This window comes from Misgurnus anguillicaudatus, chromosome 9 (assembly GCF_027580225.2).
Source record: "Misgurnus anguillicaudatus chromosome 9, ASM2758022v2, whole genome shotgun sequence".
NCBI classification, from domain to species: Eukaryota; Metazoa; Chordata; class Actinopteri; order Cypriniformes; family Cobitidae; genus Misgurnus; species Misgurnus anguillicaudatus.
Window position 1 is genome coordinate 17,971,764 of NC_073345.2, and position 8,962 is coordinate 17,980,725.

Genomic DNA, 8,962 nt, shown 5'->3' on the forward strand with positions numbered 1-8,962 from the left:
AATACTATGGAGAATCTCTTCAAGGTCCTTTAACAACCTGTGGGAGATGATTTCACACTAAAAATGCTAGGTAATTGACAACCCATGCAGCGCTGGGTCAAAAAGGGACAAACCCAACCAGTTGAGTTTTAATTTAACTTATGAAGGGTTGTTTCGTGCAAAATACTTGGTTTTAACCCAATGTTGGGTCAAATACAAATATTTTTGGGTTGAAAATAACCCAGCATAGTGTAGCAACAATTGTTTTGATTTCTTGTTTCAATGTGATCACCAGTGGTTTGACATTTTTTGATAATTTGATTTATTTAATACAGTGTACCAGTGCAAAAGTTGAAAAAAAATATTTCCTGTTTTTTATGTGACATTTAAAACGTCTCAGGTCATGGCACAAAGAAGTCTTCTAGACGGCCATTCCTGCCAAATACATATTTCTATGGAATGTTGGGCTTTAAGGTATTTCATTTCAGACCATATGGTTGGCATCAAGCATTTGCCTAGCAGCTGTCAGTCTTCCAACAATAATCGCCAATCGATACAACGGACCATTCAATGCTTAACCAAACCATTTTGATTCCACAAAAAGCAAACACTAAATTCAAAAGGATCTGAAACTGTGAATACGTGTCAGCAGAGCGGCTTCGAAAATGAAAAACCTGAACTCTTTGCTCCTCCGTGTGTTTGCAATGTTCCGACTGGTTCTGCTTTGCTGAGGTTGACGGAGACTCCAGGAAAGTTTAATTCCAGCGTTCTCCCGAGGGGTGCTGGAAATCCAAACGCAGTTATCTGGGAGCTGTAACAAGAGAGGCGCAGCAGGACACACAAGGCCGTCTGAAGTTTATCAACGTTTTTCAAACAGACCTGCTGCCCTCTGGTTCATCTATTTTGACCTTCAAGCAAAAGGTCTAGTCAGCAGTTTAATGTCAATGATGAACCTTTTCCATGATGAACCTTCACCCTCAGGAGCACTGGCTGACTATTAGCGGTGTTGGGGCTTAATGCATTTTTAAAGGGATAGTTCACCCAAAAATGAAAATTCTGTTATCATTTACTCACTCTCATGTTGATACAAACCTATATAAACCTCTTTGTTCTGATGAAAACAAAGGAAAATATTTTGAGGAATGTTTGTATCCAAACCGAACAAAATTTCAATGGGGCTTCTGGTCAGTTGGCTACAAACATTCTAAAAATATCTTTCTTTGTGCTCCGAATTTATGTGAGTAAATGATGACAGAATTTTCATTTTGGGGTGAACTATCCCTTTAAGGGCAGCATTGTGTGGTAATACTCTCAAGCATTCCCATGATATTTTGGCTACCGGAACTTCTGCCCATTGTTAACGTGTTCACCACTCTCCTGTTGTATACGCATATGTGTTTCATTGGCCTCATGTGAATATGGTTTGCCATTGGTAGTGTGAATGATAAAACCATCAGTGCTGTGATATATATATATATTTTGAAACTGAATGTAATTTTTTTTGTGCGTCAGTCATTTTGTATCAAATTTTTCTGCTTTTGCAATAACCACAAACTGAAAAAATCAAGACTAACCATGCTGTTTGTACAGTATATCAACCAAGCAAAACTATTTATTATAGTGTAACTACATGCACTAGAAGAGCGTATGCAGAAACTTTCCATTGTGAAAACGTATTGTTTTCATTTTATAAAAAAATAGGATCATATGCAGTCAGCGCATGGATGAAGCCAGTGCCTCTAGCCAGAGACAAAAATAATGGAAATACTGAGAGTGTAATTTTACAGTCTCCATCAGTTTATATATCATGACTTTCACCATTTCAGAAAGTTTCCCCTTTGTTAGTTTCTTTTGCAGCGAATTGGCCTGTGAAATCTGGAATATTTTTAATTCGTTTTCCACTTCCCGCACACAATTTTCCCCAAAGCAGGTGTCATCTGGACTTTGGCTGACTGTTGTATATTACCAAAGTGATTAGTAAGGAAAGAAAGTTGATACACATGGAATCTCCATTAGATGATGGAGCCATTGAATGGTTTTGGACAGACCTTTGAGTCCCACAAAGGAGCACTCCACATTTGCAGTCGGTATGGGACAGTACCTTTGAAAAGGTCATATGTACCATTTTGGTAAAGTTATGTACATTTGAAGAGTTTGGTTCCAAAATGCAATAAATGCCACCTTTAAAAAAAAATAGTTACTGCCAAAATCAGTATTGTATCTGGTCAGTATTATAAAATAAATTCTTTATTTTACGCAAAATCCAATATCCGCCATGTTATTCTGTCATCTTTTCCCCAAACTGCAACAAACGCCAGTCTTCATTCTCTGCAGAATGCAATAAATCCGCTTACCTATCACAACATTGTAAACAATGATGGCGGTGCTTTGAATACACACTGAATCCTAGTTTTCATCATCTTCTTTGTACTTCATGATCAACAAACAATCAAAAACCTGTTGTTGTTTTCTATGGCGGGGAAGAAACGTAAGCCATCAAAATCGAATAATTTACACAAGAAGCACTCGGGCGAATGACAGCATAACAGCATAAGCATCAAGCTTCTGTCATGCTAACACACAGTGGCGGCTCGTGACTGCTCATCCAAGGGGCGCAAATTCAAAATATGTGTTCGGCGTGTCATGTGTGTTCCTTGTGTTTTCAAAATATGTGTTTGTTGCGTCATGTGAACCATGCGCATCACGGGTTTTGTCAAAATAAGTGCTTGCTGCACACGCGTCAAAATCGCTTATGATAAAAGAGACGCTCTCTGAATATGCATGAGATTATGTGAGTATCTGGCAAACGCGAGCGTCTCTTTTATCATAAACCTTTAGGCGCGTCTGCAGCAGGCACTTATTTTGACAAGACACGTGATGCACATTAGATCACTCGACGCACAGAACACATATTTTGAAAAAGGAACAACGCACATGATGAGCTACATACATGATGTGACGAACTTTCACCTTGAGCGCCATCGAAAAAAGAAGTCACCAGCCCCCACTGCTAACACATTGACCCCAGGGGATCTTATGAAAAACTTTTTTGTTGTTGTTATTTTACACAAAGTCAACGAAAATCGAGCAGGACCAAAACATTTTACAGCTGATCGCTGTCAAAAAATTCAGTGACGACGTCTCAAGGATGACCACAGCAATGACAGTGTTCTTAATATGACAAAGTAAGTGTTTTGATTAATGCCATTAATGTTTATTTTTTTAATCAGTGTATACCACTAGTCAACTAAATGAATATAACATGGCAAAGATGAATGCACATTTATATCCTACTTCAATGTATTTATAGCATCTTGGAAAAAAACTTGTCATGGATTTATTGCTACCTAAAGATGTTATGTGAAAGTTTGTAACAGAAAATAGTGGTTCTTATCTTGTCACTTTCTTGGTATAGAAAACACATTTTTACCCAAATTAGTCAAAATGGATTTATTGCTTTTTGGAACCAAACTCTTCATTTGCACTCTAAAAATGGCTGCTAACTATTTATAGACTGTGAGGTACCACTATGCACCTTTTAGGTACATTCTTGTACAAATTTTTCTAATGGTGTATAATTTAAAGCATATACTGTTTGGTGTTGCATTAACAATATGGTTCCAGACTTCTTATTCACCCTGTGTACTTACAAATGGACTGATGGACTTAAAAGGGGAGTATTTTTCTCTTCAAAGATAAAATAGGGACTTTTTCAGTGTAATGACAGGATACCCACAATTTTCTGTGAGCGGATGTTGATAGTTAAAAGTATTGAGTGCAACAAATTCACTCAGATTTCTTTGGCTTTCATCTTCTCTGCCTCAACATTTAAAATGTGCGAATGATCTTGCTGTACATGCAAAAATTTATCACAAGCTTCCAATCATTCCTGCTTTTCCCTATCTTGTTACATTGAATTCCATGAAACCCACAACATTCCATTCATGGTTCACAAATGATTCTTTAAACAGACCATACATTTGAAGATATCAACCGACGTTGCTTTACATCAACCCAATCATTTAGTTTCATGTTATGACATACGGATAACTGGAACTTGTTAAATCATTCCTAAGATGTGGCTTCATCCTCAACCACCCGTTCCTCGTTGCTAAATGGGTTGAATAAAAAGCAACCACGAAAAGGTCTCTGCACTGTATCGTGCAGACATGTGACTCTTGCCATTGTATACTATTGTTCTCTTTCAGGGAGTAATTCAAAACTGAGACTGAAAAAAATCTTTTGACAGGAAGCACTAGCTCAGCAAGATGAAAAGTCTGGCCAGCGATCGAGTGGCCTTTTCCATAGGTGAAAAATCCTTGGGAATACGTTCTGCCGAATGAGTTTGCCACGTGGTCTCGACTAATAGTTTCAACATGTCTAATGAATGATGAGCCGCTGTTGCCTCCTGCAAAGAGGATGGTAGGGGAAGCCATGTGTCTGAGCGCCTTGACACTCTGTGTCAATAAACAAGCATGGAACCCATTAAAACTGTAAATACTGAGTAAGAGTTTAACTCGACACCTTGTTTTTTTTCCGTACAGCTCAATGTCATTGCATGACAGGTACAGACTCAAGGTAACATCTGCAACGAAATTCTTATTAAAGGAACAGTATGTAAGAAATTTATATCAATTAATCATAAAATGACCCTGACATGTCACTAGACATTAAGAAATCATTTACATTTCAAATACTTATTTCACTGACCACAGTGGTCTGGCCAGGATATTGTCATTTAAATATGGAGTTGCAGCCCTCAACTGATGTTTATGTTGTCATGTTGTGTATTGGCCACCAGTTGTGTGATTGCAGTACCAGTTTTAGCCACAAGTTTTGTGATTGCAATACCAGTTTTGGCCACAATCCTACATACTGTTCCTTTAAGCATGGCAAATATTTAGTTTCTTATTTGTATTTTTAACTTTCCTATTTACAGTAGGCTACATCATAACGTCCATACTGTTCCTATTAACCCTCACACGTCTACTGATGGAGTATACTGTGTGTAGACAGATATATGTTATTGCATAATTGGAATGAAGTGGAAAATAGCATGGAACTGGTTATAAAATGCTACTAAACGCTGTGGGAATGCATTTTATGGCTCGAAATCAAATATTTTGAAGTGGTGGATGATTTCCAGAAGGAGTCTACTTGGTGCCAACAGTAGCAGAAGTGACTTCTGTTAGCAATGTAACCAGACACTGAGCCTGCCAAGCTGTCTTCTTCTGACAGGACCAAAGATCATAGACTACCCACCGGACACCAAGGCATCCAGAGTTTTCTTTGTAGATGCTTTATACCTCGGCCTTCACAAACTATTTTTGGGTTGTCTAGACTGAAGTGATCTTCAGACTTTAAATCTGCTGGTGAAGCGTCACCGTTTTGAAGGCTCCACAACAAAGCCCTCAACCACAGCGGGAAGACTGGCTCTATGAAAGTGTGAAGCTTTCTCAATCCAAGTAAGCACATCCACAGAGAGAATGAGCAGATGCTATATAGATCAGACGCAACGGTGCCGGCATATGCGATAGACATCATCAGTAAGAGAAGAGCTTTGGTACTAAAGAGAGAGTTGAAGTCTTTGTTGACCTTCTTACCTGAAGATCTGAGTAAGATGGTTTTTTAGATCAAAGCCATTAGAGTCCAAAACTATAATTAAAAAAACAGAAAGACATGGAGGAGTCCAATGCTAAGCGACTGTATACATCTTCTAAGGAATAAAGATGGATGAGAGAAGAAACCAGATGTTGAGAGTTCAATGTGCTCGCGACTAGCCTGCGTTCTTACCAGTAATCTTGTAAAAACAGAAGATTTATTGTTTTATTCCCCACTGTAGGTCACATATGTGGCTTTTATTGATATTTGTATCATAGGAGCAATAATGATATATTTCAAATTAGTTAAGGAAAAACTTAATCACAAGGGTTACAAACTCTGAGTTGGCGGTATGAGCAGATCATGACAGAATGAAATATACTCGCAGCCTGTATTCTCAATTTAAAAGGAATTATATAAACTTCCAGTTTTCCTGACCTCTTTTTCGGTTTAATACTCTGAACACATTTACAGTACATGGATTTCAAACGCTCCAAATGATCAATTTGATCACAAAAAGAGCACCAACAAAGATGTCTGTGAAATCCAGGCTAAAGTTTTATAATCTAAAGCACTATTCGGACGGGATTAGTTTTCCAAATGACGTTTGAGTTTCAGCGTGTCCCTCAGGACGTCTGTGATTTTTATGTACCGATTCGGACGGGATTAAAATGATGCAGGCTATTCCAGAGATGGGAGTGTCTGTTTTATGCATTTGGGCGTTGCAGTAGCACGTGCTCTGGATACGCGTGTTTGTAATGTTAAATATTTTGCTTTAAATGTAAAATTATGACAGAAAATGTAATTTATTAATTTATTTTTAACAAATCAAAATAAAATATACAAATCCTACTAAAGTAACGTTAGCCTACGTGCTTTATATATTTGTCTGCTTATAACAAACACAAAGAAATGAAGAAATAATGATTAATAATTAATAATTTAATATCTTTATTAATTAACATTACCATTCCGGAGTTGAACAACTTTGAACGGAGTTTCTTATAATGTTAATGATATTACAGTGTTTAGTCTTAACATATGATATTCAGCTCGTCTTGATTTAATTACTTTATTTTGCCGAATGCAAAAAACATTCATATCTGAATGAATGGGACTCAGGCTATGTCCACACGAAGCCGGTGCATTCCCTATCCGATCATTTTTTTCCCTTGCTCTAAAAAAATAATCCGTAAACACGAAACCACTGAAACTGACTGAAAGTGGTGTAGTATATATGCCGGACCAGTATGGGGCGCTGTAATTCTGCCACAGATATACACTATACACGGAGAAGAAGACTTTGAGCATGCGCATAACCAATGTATGGTGTTGTCCATTATCGCTTGTTGCTCACCACAATTGCATAGAAGCAATAGATTTTGCTGTAATAAAGCTAGTAGGCTTTAGTTGCTTCTGTAGCACGAACACAATCACGTAGTCCGCCGTTATTGTTGTTGCTGTTACGTGTGACGCTTCCGACACGTGATGTGATGACGTTTTTGCTTCACAAAATATACGGATTGGCTGTACAGACGAAACCACAAGGGTGTCGGTTTCAGATTTATCCACTATAGCGGATTCAGTCTCCCAAAACGCCGGATCCGTGTGGATGAAACGCCAATACGATAACAAATTTATACGTATACAGTGATATGCGTCTCCGTGTGGACAGCCCCTCAGGAAATACAATATACACGCATTAGTAAGACCTTACGGCTGATCGCGTTGGCCAAAACACGAAATGAACCGCGTTTTCAAAAGATATTGCGGGCAAACACAGACATTTGCATCCGAACGGGATTATATTTCTCAGAGGACCTCTGAGTTCGGCGGAAAAACAGTAGGTAAATTGCTCTGGAATTTTTACGGAGGTCGTCAGAGAAAAACACAGACATGGCCGATTCGGACGGGATTAAAAACACAGAGGACCTCTGAGAAGCACGATTTTCTCAGAGGTCCCCCTGTAAAACTAATCCCGTCCGAATAGGGCTTAATTATGAGATTTGGAAAATCAAAGTTTAATTTCGATCACTGATTTTACTTTAATTTCAATCTTTAAAGGTCACGTTCTTCCTGATCCCATTTCTCAAACTTTAGTTAGTGTGTAATGTTGCTGTTAGAGCATAAATAATACCTGTAAAATGATAAAGCTCAAAGTTCACTGCCAGGTGATATATTTTCGAACGGCCGGTTTGGACTACAGCCCTCTAAGTCCCGATTGAATGACTTCAATAAAAGAGTGTTTGACAAAACTCCACCCACAGGAATACTTGAGTCACCAGCTTCGGCTCAGGCCCTGTCCCAAATGGCACACTCCAGACTTGTGGTCCTCCTCAGTGTCCATACTTTGATGACATCATGTAGTGCAGACTTTAGAGACCCTTAATGCGAGTCCACGTGGGTGCACCGGAGTCGTATTTTAGGACAGACTCGAGCGTCACGCCGGAAATAGAAGGAGAAGTTGCCCGTCAGTGTGAACTCCTCCCTTCCGTCGTCTAATTGGTCTAATTGCTCTTTCCAAGGACTTCTGGGTTGGTAAAGTGCGTGAAGCCTGCTACAGTGCAGGCTTCGCCGAAGACCGCATCAAGGGGGCAAAGGGCGCGCTGATGAGCACACTTCGAAGAGTCAAAAGGCGTTTACCACACCTAGTTTGCCTCTTGAACAGTTTGAGTTTACTCGCTTCATTCGCACGTGAAATTCTAGTCATCGAGACATTCACGCGGAAATCGCATGATGGGAGGGGCTTCTGCGACTCTGCTCGCTTTCTGTAATCATGTCACTACTACAGCAAGCTCCTGATTGGTTAACGCGGCACGTTTTTTCCGCCACAGTTCAAATTTTTCAACTCGCCCGTTTGCCGCAGCAACGCTGAATTCGTGCCATTCACGCGAACTAGACGTGAGAATGAGGCCGACTTGTGTCTACCCGTGCTGCGCTTAATGCCTCATTGCACCGCGAGACCTCCAGACGCGCGTCAACGTGTCTTCACATCGACTTAACATTTAAATCACTCATGCTTGACGCCTCTACTGCGGCTGGTGTAAACGCAGCATAACTGCGGGTTTACACCAAATGCGAAGCATGCAATCGCATCGTGTTGCTCGCTTAGATTACTCGCGGGATTTAACTTCGTGTCATGCAAATTTTTTGCTCGAGTTGAATATTTTCAACTTGGGCGAAGGCACGTTTGAAGCCTAGTTTATGGTTGCTGCGTCCGCAAGAGCGCGTTGGTGCGCGCGGCAAAAATGACGTCAACGCGGAGTGGGCGGTCGCGCGTGTTGGGTGCGCGAGACCCCATTTCGCGTGGCGCTGTGCACGGCATTTTTTTTTAACTTTCCGCGCGGCTCCGCATCCGAAAATGACCGAACTCGAGGCGATT